The following is a 17,528-nucleotide window of genomic DNA, read 5'->3' as shown; positions in this document are numbered from 1 at the left end:
ACTGTAAGCTAAACACTATTAAACATTTCTGGAGTTTGAGAAGGGGTTACACAGTGCGTAGAGACATAGCCCACAGCATGTGGATGTTTAGCACTCTCAGAAGTTGGTTCTGTCACCTATCCCATCGCAGCATGTGGAATTCTTTGGCCTGGGGATGGTCTGGATTACGATGGGAGCTAAGTGAAACCTTAACCATCATAAATACGGAATGACACAGTATTGCTTTTATTTATTTCATGGAACACAGGGTATGATAGCACTTACAATGTCTGGCTCTCCCTCTCTCTGCTTTTATACGCTCTGCTTGCTCCACGCACCTGGTGCCTTTTGATGATTCATTTTAATGTGTTCAACACATGCTCGTGCACATACTGAGACCGGGGTAGGGAAGCGCTGTGGTGTGAGTATCCAGGGACGTGTGCCCAACCGGTTGTTGACAGTGACAATGACAAATGCTGTCAATATGGTATAGAACGTGGGGAAGAAACAACCCACCACCAGAAACCAAACCTACCACAAAACTCAGCCCTGGGAAATTCTGAAAAACACAGTTTTCTCAAAAGCTTGGTGATAGAAGTAAAAAAAGCTCCCCCCCCCACCCAGCAGATCTTTCCCTTGAGGAATGTAGATGGTTTTCAGTACTGGAAGTCAAGCACACACATATGTTCTGTGGTGATGCAAAGCTGTTGCTGCTGAGTGTGCATGAGTTTATCTCAGCTCCCCTTCTAGCATGACAACTCATGTCAGATTTCTGATTTGCTGTAGATTCATGGCACACACCAGACTGTCACTCCTCATGAGTACACTGTCTAGGATACCAGGGAGTGACAGGAGTGGGGGTAATGGAGCAAAGCTGGAGGTGGGGAGAGTCAGGCTGGAGGTGAGGAGGAAGTTGTTGAGCATGAGAGTGGTGAGAGGCTGGACTGGGTTGCCCAGGGAGGTGGTTGAGGCCCCATGGCTGGAGGTGTTTGAGGCCAGGCTGGCTGAGGCTGTGTGCAGCCTGCTCTAGGGTAGGGTGTCCCTGGGCATGGCAGGGGGGTTGGAGCTGGCTAATCCTTGTGGTCCCTTCCAACCCTGACTGATTCTATGGTTCTAAAGACTTTCAATTCCCACCTGGGTGCCTTTCTGTGTTACCTGCCCCAGATGATCCTGCCTTGGCAAGGGGGTTGGACTTGGTGATTTTCCGAGATCCTCTTCAGCCCCCACCATGCAGGGATGATGCTCTACCACCTCCCCAGGCAGCCTATTACAATGCAAATTACTCTTGCTGTGAGAAACTTCTTCCTAATACCCATCCTGAACCTGCCCTGGCACAGTTTGAGGCTGTGTCCCCTTGTTTTGTCCCTGGGTGTCTGGGAAAAGAGCCCAACCCCACCTAGCCACAACCGCCTTTCAGCAGGGCTTGCTGAAATTACTGTCATTTCTCATAAGGGTGTCCAGTGCCCAGTATTGATGAGGGATCCAGGGGTGAAAAATGGTTTCACAGAAGCACAACTACCTGAAGGGAGGCTGTAGCCAGGTGGGGTTGGGCTCTGCTGCCAGGCAGCCAGCAACAGAAGAAGGGGACACAGCCTCAGGCTGTGCCAGGGCAGGTCTAGGCTGGATGTTGTTAGGAAGTTGTTGTCAGAGAGAGTGATTGGCATTGGAATGGGCTGCCCAGGGAGGTGGTGGAGTGGCCATGTCTGGAGATGTTGAAGCCAAACCTGGCTGGGGCACTTAGTGCCATGGTCTGGTTGACTGGATAGGGCTGGGTGCTAAATTGTGCTGGATGAACTTGGAGGTCTCTTCCAACCTGCGTGATTCTATGATCACACAGAAACACCCAGGTTGGCAAAGCCCCTCAGGATTACCAAGTCCAAGCTATAACCCTGCTCAAAAAAAATCACCTTAAACCATAGCCCCATGTTGTGGAGGCAGGAATTAATGTGTGGCTTAGTTGGGAATTTTATACAAAAATAGTTATTTTCCCAAAATCCTGTCCCCAAAACTATATATACAAAGATTGATTTAGTTTAATTAGCAGATTCAGTTGCATGAGAATATCTACAGGGATGCCATCAATAATCTGAATATTGTGGAAGGCAGAAGTTGGAAAAGGCTTTAGCTATTAATTAATAGCAGTTTCTTACTAATAAAGCTGAGCCACAATAACTCATGCTCAGGCTGGCTTCCTGGCGAGGTTTGTCTCTCTCCTTCTCCTGCAGAAGCTGTCCGAGAGTCGCTAAGAGGTGTTCAGCTCTTACAAAGGTGTCAGTGGGGGAGCAATCCTTTGACGCTTTCTGTATCCACCTTAGGTGAGCGAGGGGGGGGAGTCTCAGGCAGACACTAACATCCAAGCAGGACGAACTCCAAGGCGGGAACCCCCAAAGGCAGGAAGCCCCCCCCCAGTTTATACCCTTGCTAGACATAGGGCAGAGTTACCACACCTTAGGCGCGAAAGCGCACCGCCAATCCCGGCTCGATCCCAGCGCGGGCACTGCATGGGGCACTCCTCGTGCGGGCAGGACCCCTTTGCTCACCCCCTTCATGGCTGCAGGGCAGGCGAGGGGGGGGAACCAGGCAGCTTTCCCCCTCCCACTCAAGCCACGGAGAGAGAGGAGCTTAGGGGTACACAGGACTTCCAGGACACCCCAAGCACCACATCCAAACCCCCTTAAACATTCCCAGGGTGGGTGACTCCACCACCTCCCCGGGCAGTTCATCCCAGTGCCTGACCACTCTCCCTGTGAAAAAACTTTCTCCTGCTATTGCAATGCACCAGGGGCTGGGTTTGGAGGGCATTTTCATTCTTGTTCCTTTACTTTTCAGAGCACAGGTTACTTTTATTAGATAGACAGACAGACAGATAGATAGTTATGGCTAAAAGTACCACAACAGAAAAACAATGTTTTCAATTTAAATTGTTTTGCTTTTCAGTCAGCTTGTCTTACTCAAAAGCAACAGAAGACCCTTGACTTCATTTATATTTCAAAGGATAGTCACTTTTTGACATCTGTTTTGGTGGAAGTTTAAACTACTTTGCTGACTTTGTTACTTTATATAAATGCTTAAAGACAATTCAATAAAGTGCAATTTCTTTGAGACAGGTACTATCATGTCAGTTTGAGGTAATCATGGCCATGCCTGCTTGCATGTTTCTAATGCCATTTGATAGGTGTCATTGACTTTTATGAAAATCTTTGAGGCACTTCCTTATAGACTGTGTTTGGAATTACTGTACATATCTCTTTCCTGGCCTCTGGCTGAATCTTGCATTGTAAATAGGTTCATATGGCTGGCACAGAGAGGGATAAGGTGTGTATTACTAGAGCAAATACTTCAAAGGGGTATGCATGGTTTCAGCCCAAATTAGGAACAGGAGAGCTCTGTGTAGACACTTATTTTTTCTTTTTCCCCCCCCTTTTTCCTGGTTCCCTCTTTAAATAGAGTGTCTGGGGCCAACATTTCCAAGTAATTATTTTAAATCATAGAACCATAGAATGATTTAGGTTGGAAGGGACCTCAAAGATCATCGTTATACCCCCACCCCCCTGCCATGGGCAGGGACACTCCATCTTCATCAGTTTAGCTACAGATGTTCACTTCAGTCATAGAATCATAGAATCAGACAGGTTGGAAGAGAGCTCCAAGCTTATCCAGCCCAACCTAGCACCCAGCCCTGCCCAACCATCCAGACCATGGCACTAAGTGACCCAGCCAGGCTTGGCTGCAACACCTCCAGCCACGGCCACTCTGCCACCTCCCTGGGCAGCCCATTCCATTGCCAATCACTCTCTCTGACAACAACTTCCTCCTTCCAGCTTGAGACTGTGTCCCCTTGTTCTGGTGCTGGCTGCCTGGCAGCGGAGTCCAACCCCACCTGGCTACAGCCTCCTTGCAGGGAGCAGCAGACAGCAATGAGCTCTGGCCTGAGCCTCCTCTGCTGCAGGCTGCACCCCCCCAGCTCCCTCAGCCTCTCCTCACAGGGCTGTGCTCCAGGCCCCTCCCCAGCCTTGCTGCCCTCCTCTGGACACCTTCCAGCACCTCAACAGCTCTCTGCAATGGAGGAGCCCAGAATCACAGAATCAACCAGGTTGGAAGAGACCTCCAAGCTCAGCCAGCCCAACCTAGCACCCAGCCCTGGCCAATCAACCAGACCCTGGCACGAAGTGCCTCATCCAGGCTTTTCTTGAACATGTCCAGGGACAGTGATTCCACCACCTTCCCATAGAAAAGTCCAGAGGTAAAAAGTAGAAGTGTAAAAGTATCTGTTCAGATGGAGAACAGCAGATCATCAGCAGCTTTTGTCCTGTGCACAGACAGGGTATGGGCTGCCCTATTTCCCTTCATGAATGCATACTGCATTTTACACTCAAGTGTTTTTTTTTTTCTTTCTGGGACCCTTCAGTTTCAGCTACAACACCAGAGCAGATGCAGACGATGTCCAATTAGTTTGTTGCGGGCAAATACTGCAACACTCTTTTTATCTGTCCAAGGACACATCCTACTATGTGTAAAAACAAAAAGGCCAAAAGCATCAAACTTCTTTTCCTGCATAGAATTTCTTGGAAGATGCATACCCAAGTGAATAACATAATTGTGAAGTGACAAAGAAAATTAATGATGTTTATGTTTATAGAAAATGAGAATCCTAAAGTCCTAAAATCATAGAATCATAGAAGGGTTTAGGTTGGAAGGGACCTCAAGGATCATCCAGTTCCAACTGCCTGCTATAGGCAGGGACACCCCCCCCCTAGAACAGGTCTCTCAAGGCCTCATCCAACCTGGTCCTGAACACCTCCCTGGGCAACCTGTGCCAGTGTTTCACCACCCTCACTGCAGAGAACTCTTTCCTGTCATCTAGTTTGAATCTCCCCTCTGCCACTTTAAGCCATTCCTCCATGTCCTCTCATTACAAGACCTTTTCAATAGTCTCTCCCCAGCCTTCCTGTAGGTCCCCTTCAGATACTGGAAGGCCACTGTAAGGTCTCATCACAAAGTCTGGGTTAGAAGTGTTGATGGTGAAATACATCATGAACTGGCTAAACAACAGGGCTCAGAGGGCTCTGATCAGTGGTGTAAAGTCCAATTGGAGACCGGTAGCTAGTGGTGTTCCCCAGGGGTCAGTGCTGGGTCTAATCTTATTCAGCATCTTCATCAAGGCCCTGGATGAAGGGATAGTTTTCTGATGATACCAAACTGGGAGGGTTTGCCGATCCACCATAAGGTCGTGTGGCCATTCAGCAAGACTGGGCAGAGTGAAGACCTGGGCAAGCGAGAACCTAATGATATTCAATGAGAGTGGCATAGTCCTGCACCTGGCGAGGAACAACACATGCATTAGGGATTGATCTGCTGGAAAGGACCTTGAAATCCCAGTGGGCAGTAAGTTGGCTGTGGGATAGCAATGTGCCCTTGCAGATGAGAATGCCAGTAGTGTGCTAGGCTGCATTAACAACCAGTGGTGTGCTAGGCTGTGTTAACAACCAGTGGTATACTAGCATGCATTAACAACCAGTGGTGTTCTAGGATACGTTAACAAGCAGTGGTGTGCCTGGATACATTACCAACCAGTGGTATACTTGCATGCATTAACAAGCAGTGCTGTGCTAGGATGCATTAACAAGCAGTGGTGTGCCTGGATATGTTAACAAGCAGTGGTGTGCTAGGATGCATTAACACGCAGTGGTGTGCCTGGATACATTAACAAGCAGTGGTGTGTCTGGACGTTAACAAGCAGTGGTGTGCTAGGATGCATTAACAAGCAGTGGTGTGCCTGGATACGTTAACAAGCAGTGGTGTGCTAGGATGCATTAACACGCAGTGGTGTGCCTGGATACGTTAACAAGGAGTGGTGTGCCTGGATACGTTAACAAGCAGTGGTATACTTGCATGCATTACCAGCCAGTGGTGTGCTAGGATGCATTAACACGCAGTGGTGTGCCTGGATATGTTAACAAGCAGTGGTGTGCTAGGATGCATTAACACGTAGTGGTGTGCTTGGATGCATTAACACGCAGTGGTGTGCCTGGATGCGTTAACAAGCAGTGGTATACTTGCATGCATTACCAGCCAGTGATGTGCTAGGATGCATTAACAAGAGTGTGGCCAGCAGGACAACGAAGGTTCTCTTCCCCATCTGCTCTGCTCTGGTGAAGCCACATCTGGAATACTGTCTCCAGTTCCTGGCTCCCCAGTTCAAGAAGGACATGGATGTATTAGTGTAGTGGTAGGCTTGATGAGGCAAACATGAGCTTATCCATGCTGGCTTGCTCAAACACGTTCCCCTGCTCCCCTTACTTCTGTGCTGGGGGGAAGCAACCATGGGAGGGGAAGGAGAAAGCCCTGGCTTCACATAATATGGTGAGGCCTGGCAAAGTGCCATTCTGATTGGCTAATCTATGTCCAATGTCCCACTAGTTGCAGGCTGGACATTGATAAAAGAGATAAGCAAGTAGCACAGAGCTGTTGCTGCCTCATTTAGCATCCTGAATTTGCCTGGAGAGCATACCAGTACCAGCCTCTAAATGCCTGTGCACGATTGGCCTGCACAGCCAGCATGACATCGTGCTGAGACTGCACATGGCAGTGTCATGGAGGGGGACTCTGACCCCTACGCTGATTTTGGTGGAGGGGAGAAATTAATTAAAGATTTATAAATATGTATATATTTATTAACTTCCAATATTCTGAACTCTCACCACCCCCACCACTGAACTTTAATATTAAATTGTTCTTTACATGGTTATGAAAACATTCTGGGAATATCTATCTGCAGAAACTTATTAATAACCAGCACACATTTGAACTATATACAGAGAGAGATTTCCCCATGGCTTAATGCCGCTTGGGGTCATATACTGTTTGCTCAGCAAAGGTGAGCTGAAAGCTGCTCTCTGCTCTATGGCAGAGGTAATAGAAATTACAGAGGCATTTCAGGTATTTACTCACAATTCGATTAATAAGAAATCACCCTCCAGAGCTATGTCACAGCCTATTGCAAGTGTCCAATTCTTCAGGGTCTCTGCCTGTGGACTTTAAGGATAGAATCCTCTGAGGTCAGGGGAAATTAGAGTCTCTGACTTTGCTGCTGGCTCCCTCTAGATGTTCTCTCCAGGAAACTCGTAGGCAGGATCTCCAGGTGCAGAGGCAGGAGCACAGGTGCAGTCTGAGCATGGGTCTAACACTGGCTCCTCAGGCAGATTGACTGCAGACAATCTAGAGTCTGCTCCCTGTTATCTCAGCAGCAGTGGCGCACACCAGACAGTGACAGGCAGCAGGCATACAAGGTGCGTGGCTGCTGGGAGACTGTGCTCTGTAGGTAAAGGCAGGCATAAAGCTGCAAGGCAGTACACAGCTGTGGTGGTTTGGCTGTTACCCGCCCCCCCCACACTTAAGAAGGTACCCCAGCTAACTCAGATGGGCTCTGAGAATATAAATGAAGCTATTTATTTACAGCTAGCACAATGTACAAGCAGATATTTACAATATATACAGTGATATACAGAAATATACAAAGTAAAAGTAATACAGAAGCACAACTCCCCTCCCAGAAACCTGAGTCCCCAGGAGGGGGTCCCAACCACCCCTGCACCTTCCCCCTGCCCCTCTCAACCTTACCCCAGTCCTTAAGGAAGAAAAGAGGTTCAGCCAAGAGGTTAAGGAGCAAGGTTAGTGGCAGTGAGGTTAGGGAGATGTAGCTCAGTCTGAAAGCCAGAAGCAGAGTGAGAAAATGGCGAAAAGTGTTATCTAATGTTTTCCTTCTTGTTCCCATAGCTCTCAGCGAGACTGTGAGGGGAAGAGACGTCACCAATGTTTTCTTTTCACAGCCAATTATCTACTTTCTCTCACCAAAACATTCTAGCCTGCTTCATACTAGCACAGCAGCCAGGCAAGCAAGCACGTGGCGGAGCCGCAAGTAATGTGGGGCAGGCTGCACATGAGCCTGTGCACCCCTACTTATTAAATGTGGGCTGAGAGTTAGTGGTCTCATTGGCCACTAGAATAACCAGTCAGGTTGGCAGTCAGCCAAACCTTACCATACTAGGCTAAACCCACAGGCCTGGTCTCCAAATATGGGAATCACGTGGGCCCAGCACCAGGCAGGCATGAGCTGGGCGTGTGGAGGCTTTCACAATCAGGTGTCCTGGGCAACTGACTTTATGGCCCCGGTCTGCTGTGCCCCTTTTTTTACCCCTGGTGCAGGCAGAGAGACATGTCCAGGCAGAGCAGGCATAAATAAGCCTGCTTTTGGGCCTACAGGCCCTCCACAACAGGCAGACATGCTGACTGCACCTGAAAGTCTCCTGGACATACACAGATCATCCAGAGGAGCTAGGAGACAAGGTCAGAGATTGTCTGCCTCCTTTCCCCAGAAGCCTGGGAAAAATCAAGTCTCAGAGGCCAACAAGACAGAGTTCCACCTGCTTTGGGTCCTGTCTGATTTATACTTTGTGAGTATAATATTTGTGTTTGCCACTTTAAGAAATAAGTGTTCAGGTTTTGACTGTGTTCTGTGTGTATAAATTTCCAACCTGTGTGTTTTTGAACCTGTGAATAAGTTCCTGGTGAGTTTTAATTAATGAACAGTTCTCATAGTTGTGAACAATCATGGCCTGGATAGCAACATTAATACAGATTATTAACTTAGCATCATCCATCAAAACTAGAGACTGTCCAACAAAGGGCTACAAAGATGATTAAGGGACTGGAACAGGTGTCTTGTGAGGAGGGGCTGAGAGACCTGGCGCTGTTTAGCCTGGAAAAGAGAAGACTAAGAGGGGATTGATTCATGCCTATAAATCTCTGTGGGGTGGGTTTAGTTTTGTGGTTTTATGGCCAGTCTTTTCTGTGGTGTCCTGTGATAGGAAGAGGAGCAATGGACACAAACCACAACACAGAAAGTTCCACCCCAGCGTGAGGAAAAACTTTACTGCGAGGGCTGTGGGGCACTGGAACAGGCTGCACAGAGCGGTAATGGAGTCTCCTTCTCTAAAGACTTTCAATTCTCACCTTAGTGTCTTCTTGTGTGGCCTGCCCCAGGTGATGCTGCTTTGGCGGGGGTTGGATTCAATGATCTTCAGAGGTCCTCTCCCACCCAATTTCATCCAACTCTGGAGCCCCTGGGACAAGAGGGATGTGGAGATGCTGGTGTGTGTCCAGAGCAGGGCCAGGAGGATGCTGAGAGGCTGCAGCAGCTCTGCTGTGAGCACAGCCTGAAAGAGTTGGGGCTGTGTAGGCTGGAGCAGAGGAGGCTCCCAGGGGACCTTCTGGTGGCCTGCCAGGATCTGAAGGGGGCTACAAAAAAGCTGGGGAGGGACTTTTGAGGCTGTGAGGAAGTGACAGGAGTGGGGGGAATGGAGCAAAGGTGGAGTTGGGGAGAGTGAGGCTGGAGGTGAGGAGGGAGTTGTTGAGCAGGAGAGTGGTGAGAGGCTGGAATGGGTTGCCCAGGGAGGTGGTTGAGGCCCCATGGCTGGAGGTGTTTGAGGCCAGGCTGGCTGAGGCTGTGTGCAGCCTGCTCTAGGGTAGGGTGTCCCTGGGCATGGCAGGGGGGTTGAAACTGGCTGCTCCCTGTGGTCCCTTCTAACCCTGATTGATTCTGTGGTTCTAAAGATTTTCAATTCCCACCTGGGTGCCTTCCTGTGTTACCTACCCCAGGTGATTCTGCTTTGGCATGGGGGTTGGACTCGATTTTCAGAGGTCCTCTCCCACCCCCACCATTCTATGATTCTGTCATATTTTGCTTGGCCAAAGTAAGAAAAAAATCATCTCAAGGTAGAGAGGGAAGGCCTCCAGGGCAGCCTGGAGTCTCATGCTGCCGGGCAGGAACGGCAGGAAACACAAAATGATTCACATTTTCTTCTGTGGCTCACAACAAGCTGAGTTTTGTTTGTTTGTCTGGGGGGGAGTTGTTTGCTTTTGTTTGTGCGTTTTGCTTCTTTGGTTGGTTCTTGTGTCAGGCATCTAGGGGTTGGCCAAAGCTGCTATTTTTCTCTTCCTCAAGTATGTGTTTTGGGTACTGCTTTTGAGGGTTATTGTCACAACATCAACTTACATTTTAAAGAAAATAGAAGGGTTTTAGTCCTGAACCTCCAGTGGTTATGGGCAAAAAGCCCAGGTGTAATCAGTGTAAAAGTATCTGCTCAGATGGAACAACAGATCTGCAGCAGTCTTTGTCCTGTGCACAGACAGAGAGTGGGCTCTCCTGTTTCCCTCCATGAGGGCATACAGCACTTTACAAACAGTGTTTTTTTCTGGGACCCTTCAATTTCAGCTACAGAACCACAGCAGATGGAGATGTCCAGTTAGTAACCCCTCTTAGAATAGAATAGAATCAAGCAGGTTGTAAGTGACCTCCAAGCTCAGCCAGCCCAACCTAGCACCCAGCCCTGGCCAACCAACCAGACCATGGCACTAAGTGCCCCAGACAGCCTTGGCTTCAACAACTCCAGAGACAGTAACTGGGCAGCCCATTCCAGTGCCAATCACTCTCTCTGCCAGGAACTTCCTAACAACATCCAGCCTAGACCTGCCCTGGCACAGCTTCAGGCTGTGTCCCCTTGTTCTGTTGCTGGGTGCCTGGCAGCAGAGTCCAACCCCACCTGGCTACAGCCTCCCTGCAGGCAGCTGCAGACAGCAATGAGCTCTGCCCTGAGCCTCCTCTGCTGCAGGCTGCACACCCCCAGCTCCCTCAGCCTCTCCTCACAGGGCTCTGCTCCAGGCCCCTCCCCAGCCTTGCTGCCCTCCTCTGGACACCTTCCAGCATCTGAACATCTCTCTGCAATGGAGGAGCCCAGACCTGGTCACAGCACTCCAGGTGTGTCCTGAGCAGTGCTGAGCACAGAGGCAGAAGAACCTCCCTTGTCCTGCTGCCCACACTGCTCCTGAGCCAGGCCAGGACTCCATTGGCTCTGCTGCCCACCTGGGCACACTTGTTTAAAAGCAATTCATCACAGGCAAATACTGCCACACTATTTTTATCTGACCAATAATACATCCTCTATTGGAGACAGAACAAGGGGGAATGGCCTCAAGCTGAGGCTGGTGAGGTTTAGACTAGAGATTAGGAAAAGGTTTTTCATGGAGAAAGTGGTCAGGGACTGGAATGAGTTGCCCGGGGAGGTGGTGGAGTCACCTGCTCTGGACATGTTTAATGCTCTTTTGCATGTGGTGCTTGGGGATATGGTTTAAGGTGAATCTCGTAGAGTAGGGTTCTAGGTTGGACTTGGTGAGCCTGAAGGCTTTTGCCAACTTGCATGTTTCTGTGTGATTCTGTGGTTCTCTAGTTCCTACTACATATAAACGAAATAAAACAACACCAAACTGCTTTTCCTTAATAGAATTACAGGCAGGATGCATGACCAAGTGAGTAATGATCACAAAGTGACAAAGAAAAATAATGATGTGATGCTTACACTTACAGAGGATGAAAATCCTGGAATATCATCTGCAAATTGTGCATCACAGCATCTGACAGCTTTGGGGTTTACTCTGGATATGGTCTAGATATTGGTCTACTTATTTGGGTAGGGCTGTGTGATAGATTCATAGAAAGAGTCAGGGTTGGAAGGGACCACAAGGAGCAGCCAGTTCCAGCCCCCCTGCCATGCCCAGGGACACCCTACCCTAGAGCAGGCTGCACACAGCCTCAGCCAGCCTGGCCTCAAACACCTCCAGCCATGGGGCCTCAACCACCTCCCTGGGCAACCCAGTCCAGCCTCTCACACTCTCCTCCTCAACAACTTCCTCCTCACCTCCAGCCTCACTCTCCCCACTTCCACCTTTACTCCATTCTCCCCAGTCCTGCCACTCCCCCGCAGCCTCTAAAGTCCCTCCCCATCCTTTTTTGTAGCCCTGTTCAGATGATGGAAGGCCACAAGAAGGTCACCTGGGAGCTTCCTCTGCTCCAGCCTGCACAGCCCCAACTCTTTCAGGCTGTGCTCACAACAGAGCTGCTGCAGCCTCTGAGCATCCTTCTGGCCCTGGTTTGACTGGATGAGCTTGGAAGTCTCTTTCAACCTGGATGATTCTATGATTAAGAGCATCTGGTTACACCAGCTGAAAGAAAATGCTACTGTAATCTCGTGTCTACTGTGGGATGGTCACACCCTGTACAGTATGGTCCCCATCCTACATGAGTCTATAGGGATCCTTCTATTGTCCAGTGAAGAGCTGTATTAGGCTGTAGAGTAGGTACCCCAGAGTCACGGAACTGACCAGGTTGGGAAAGACCTCCATGATCATCCAGTCCAACCTATCACCTAACACACAGTCTCAAATTGTGCCAGGGCAGGTCTAGGCTGGATGTTAGGGGGAAGTTGTTGTCAGAGAGAGTGATTGGCATTGGAATGGGCTGCCCAGGGAGGTGGTGGAGTAGTTGAGCCTGGAGGTGTTGAAGTCAAGCTTGGCTGGGGCACTTAGTGCCATGGTCTGGGTGATTGGACAGGGCTGGATGCTAGGTTGGACTGTATGAGCTTGGAGGTCTCTTCCAACCTGCTTGATTCTACGATTCTAAGATTCTAACCCTTCTCATTAACTAAAACATGGCACTAAGTGCCTCACCCATCCTGGCCAGATCCCTCTCTGCAGAGCCTCCCAACTCTCCTTCCCAACTTGGTGTCATCTGGACATATGATGTTACACTGAACAGTGTGGTCCTGGGCAAGCTGCTGTGGGTGACCCTACTTTGGCAGCAGGGTGGTCTGGATGATCTCCAGAGGTCCCTTCCATGCCCACACCATGCTGGTGCCCTGCAATGCTCTTACATAGGGTATGCCATTCTCTCTTGCTACTAAGACTCGGCTTCTCCAAACCCTGGCTGCAGCTTCAAAGCCTCTCCCATGTTGCTGCTGGGAGGGCAGTAAAGATGGGATGTCATGGTGTGTTTGAGTCAGCTGTCAGGAGGACCTGACTTCCAGCCCATTTTCATACTCACTCATTGGTTACTGAGAGAGAGGACTCTTCTGGCGAGCTCTGTTTTGTACTGTGCAGCACAACACTGTGTTAGGTTGGATTGATTTCTTTTCTCCCCATACTTGAAGAAGTGTGTCACTGCAGCTATATATAGGAATTCTTTACTATGTGTAGCTAGCTAAAAGTAGGAGAATTCCCACCCTAGTCAGAGCAAGCCAATAATTGCAGCATCAGCTTTGGCACAGGAATGAAGGCATGTAAAAGGTCTTTCTAAAAACACCATTCTTAGACAATCATTTTTTCTCATGGCAACTTCAAGTGCTGTTTCCATCACTTTTCTCCATAATAGACAGCATGTCCCCAGGCTTTGTTCCTAAACCCAGGCCTCTTCACCTTTCTGCTTGGCAATGTTGAGGTTTCTCCTGTGTTTCAGGTGACTGGGTATCTTGTGTCACGATTAGAGAGGTGCAGGTTGACATATGTGTTTCAGATCACTCCTCACGGTGCATTCTTGATGCCATGAGGAAAAGGCAGGCGGTTTGCACTTCTTACTGAGACTGCTCTTAGTAGATTGGTCAAATTGCAACTGTTCTTCAGCGCCTGCTTTGTCAGTGCTCAGGATTCCAGGACAGCCAATAGCATCCTCACCTAGCTCAGGAGCAGTGTGGGCAGCAGGACAAGGGAGGTTTTTCTGCCCCTGTGCTCAGCACTGCTCAGGACACCCCTTGTGTGCTGTGTCCATTTCTGGGTTCCTCAATTGAAGAGAGATGTTGAGGTGCTGGAAGGTGTTGAGAACAGGGCAGCAAGGCTGGGGAGAGGCCTGGAGCACAGCCCTGTGGGGGGACGCAGAGGGTCATAAAACCATAGAATCAAATGGGTGGAAGAGAGCTCCAGGCTCAGCCAGCCCAACCTAGCACCCAGCCCTGCCCAACCAACCAGACCATGGCACTAAGTGCCCCAGACAGGCTTGGCTTCAACACCTCCAGGCACGGCCACTCCACCACCTCCCTGGGCAGCCCATTCCAGTGCCAATCACTCTCTCTGACAACAACTTCCTCCTAACATCCAGCCGGAACCTGCCCTGGCACAGCTTGAGGCTGTGTTCCCTTGTTCCGTTTCTGGTTTCCTGGCAGCAGAGCCCAACCCCACCTGGCTACAGCCTCCCTGCAGGCAGCTGCAGACAGCAATGAGCTCTGCCCTGAGCCTCCTCTTATGCTACCTCATCTTCAGCTCCTCTCACCCAGTACCCCCAGCTCACTTTCTTCCTGACTGCTCTCAGTCACTCTGTCCCCAGCCTGTAGTGCTGCTTGGGGTTGTTGTGGCCAAATTGCAGAACCCTGCACTTGGCCTTGTTCAGTCTCATCCCATTGGCCTCTGCCCACCCATGCAGCCTGGCCAGGTCCCTCTGCAGGGCTCTCCTACCTTCCAACAGCTCCACACCTGCTCCTAGCTTGGTGTCATCTGCAAACTTACTGATGCTGGACTCAATGCCCTGCTCCATATTATCAAAAAGGATATTGAACAGGACTGGGCCCAGCACTGATCCTTGGGGAACACCACCAGTGACAGCTGCCAGCTGGATGTGGCTGAAAGTGTGCAGCCTGCAGAAGAGGAGGTTCAGGGCAGAGCTCATTGCTGTCTACAGCTGCCTGAAGGGAGGCTGTAGCCAGGTGGGGTTGGGCTTTGCTGCCAGACAAGCAGCAACAGAAGAAGGGGACACAGTCTGAAGCTGTGCCAGGGCAGGTCTAGGCTGGATGTTGTTAGGATGTTCCTGGCAGAGAGAGTGATTGGCATTGGAATGGGCTGCCCAGGGAGGTGGTGGAGTGGCTGTGCCTGGAGGTGTTGAAGCCAAGCCTGGCTGGGGCACTTAGTGCCATGGTCTGGTTGACTGGATAGGGCTGGGTGCTAGGCTGGACTGGTTGAGCTTGGAGCTCTCTTCCAACCTGATTGGTTCTATGAGTCTACGATAATTTGAAGCTCTGTGTTGTGTGCACACCAGAGGAATTCTAGGCAGCATTTTTGGACCTTCAAGTGTTTTCTGATAAGTTTCTTGGCTTATACTTCTCTCCAAAAATAAATAAACAAACACCAGTTTGCCTCCCAGTGTTTTCTAGGTCTGTTTTGCACACATATTCATCTCTGTAATTGCCACCTCGGGGTGCAACCTGCATTCTTATTGTGCGGGCCAGAAAAATATGCGTGCATAATAATTCCCACTCCCAGCCCGTGTGTAGTGCAAGGAAGCACAAGAAGTCCATATCACACAGATCTGCTCATCTTTGATTCAAGAAGCTATGTCAGCAATTCAGTGCAGTGATGTCTTTACGGCACTCGTGCAATCGCCTGCTGGAGGCACCGTATCTCATCTGGACAAGATGCAACACAGAGGTCTGATCTACTTTGAAGTCATTAAAGATGAGTCTTTGAAAGAGAATCAAATGCTGTGCATTAAGCCTAGTGTCTGGGTTAACTTGCAGCTCTGGTTCTTCCAGAAGCACACACATATGTGCACACATGGATACTTCCAGGCTGCACATGTAAATGCTTCTCTGAGAACACACAGAACATCATAGCTGTTGCATAGGATGGTTACTGTGCTAATAAAAAGGGGGGGGGGGGGGGGGGGGGGGGGAACCCTGGTGTTTTTCCAGATATGAAGTTTGTACAGAAATGTAAAATGTTCCAGTTTTTTTTTTTTCACAGTGCCTGGGGGCCAGAAGGGACTGTTAGATCATCTAGAATCATCTCCTCTATGTCACAGGCCATTAAATTTCCCTCAGTTACCCTTGCATTCAGCCCAGTAACTTGTGTATGAGTAAAACACAGCTCGCATGTGGCCGCAGCCAGGCATTTCCATCTGACAGGTGTGACCAGCCCCTGCTTCAGTCTTCCTGGCCCTGTGTTTCCTGCAGAATTCTTCCTCCTGCCTCTAAGTTGCTCTCTGCAGTTATTACTGTGTGGATGGGAAGTACTGCCTCTTAGACCAAACCCAGAGATTGTAGCAGCTGCCCACTCCATTTTCTTCATTTGAATTTGTCTCTTTCACACACTTTAGTCCTCTGTCTAGGTCATTAACCTCAACCTACAACAACCATAAACATTTTCCATGAGCTTTACATCAGAGAGTGCTTGGAGCTGACCTGCTCTTCTCCAGCCTCTGTTCTGGCCCTGTTCATCGAGTATTTGTCTTTGTGACTTTGAGATAAGTAGGGCAGTACAGACAGCAGACACTCGTGTGCTTCGTGTCTGTGAAAACAAACCCTCACTAATTAGAGGCTTGGTATTGAGCTGGTAACCCTGTGAAATCCATACTGCAGCACTCGTTAGGACTCTGCTGGCAGTGTTTGTGTTACCAAGCCAATGGATTTACTGCCTGCTGCGGGGTGTGGAGCGAGGATGGATGGATGGATGGATGGATGGATGGATGGATGGATGGATGGATGGATGGCTGGCTGCTGACCCTCCTGTTGCGTCATCTTCACTTCTGCTTCCCGGTCCCTGCTGCAGAGGTTCCTCCCTGCAAAGTATGACCATTACTTCACTAATTAAAGAAGGGGCAGCATGATTAAAAACTTCCACTTCCAGAACTGTTAAAAGGTACAGAATCATAGAATCAGTCAGGGCTGGAAGGGCTCACAAGGATCAGCCAGGTCCAACCTCTGTGCCATGCCCAGGGACACCCTACCCTAGAGCAGGCTGCACACAGCCTCAGCCAGCCTGGCCTCAAACACCTCCAGCCATGGGGCCTCAACCACCTCCCTGGGCAACCCACTCCAGCCTCTCACCACTCTCATCACCAACAACTTCCTCCTCACCTCCAGCCTCACTCTCCCCACCTCCACCTTTGCTCCATCCCCCCACTCCTGCCACCCCCTCACAGCCTAAAAAATCCCTCCCCATCTTTTTTGTAGCCCACTTCAGATGCTGGAAGGCCACAAGAAGGTCACCTGGGAGCCTCCTCTGCTCCAGCCTGCACAGCCCCAAATCTTTCAGGCTATGCCCACAGCAGAGCTGCTGCAGTCTCTGAGCGCCTATCCCTCAGATAAGCAAAAGATTAATGACCTGACAAGACCTGACTGTCATCTCAGTGGTTGCAGCAGCTTGTGTACATATCTGTCAAAGAGTCACCAAAAAGCAGTGGGTGCCTCCCTCTCTTTCTGCATCCGCTGGCTGCTCAAAGAGGTCTGTGTGTGTAAAGAACCCCGAAGCCACGCCGCAAAATCGATACACAGCAAACACAACTTAGAAAGCTAAATGAAATACAGAGATCCTGACTTTGCCATTTAAGGGAACAATAGGTCAAAGTCAATTATCATATTATAATTTCCATTTTACTTAATATGTCTCTATTAAGGCTGGCAAAAGCTTCTCTCTCAGTGAGTAAGGGAGAGAACAGATGACAGCACGATTAGCAGAGAGGCATGACCTTATTTTACCTTTTCTGACCAAAGCAAACAATGTTGCTGGATTGCAGAGAGGATCCTGCAGGCCACCAAAAGTTCTTTGCTGAGGTGAGATGCAGCTTCCCTCTTTCTGAACAACTCTTGGTTTTAAGTGTACTACCTTGAGAAAGCTTCAGTTGTCATGATTACTTCAGAGATGGAGGGAGTTTAACAGCACTGTGGTACAAAGAGCTA

The sequence above is a fragment of the Pogoniulus pusillus genome, chromosome Z (assembly GCF_015220805.1).
Source record: "Pogoniulus pusillus isolate bPogPus1 chromosome Z, bPogPus1.pri, whole genome shotgun sequence".
Taxonomy (NCBI): Eukaryota; Metazoa; Chordata; class Aves; order Piciformes; family Lybiidae; genus Pogoniulus; species Pogoniulus pusillus.
The sequence above is the reverse complement of the archived record's forward strand: the minus strand, read 5'-3'. Positions refer to the sequence as shown.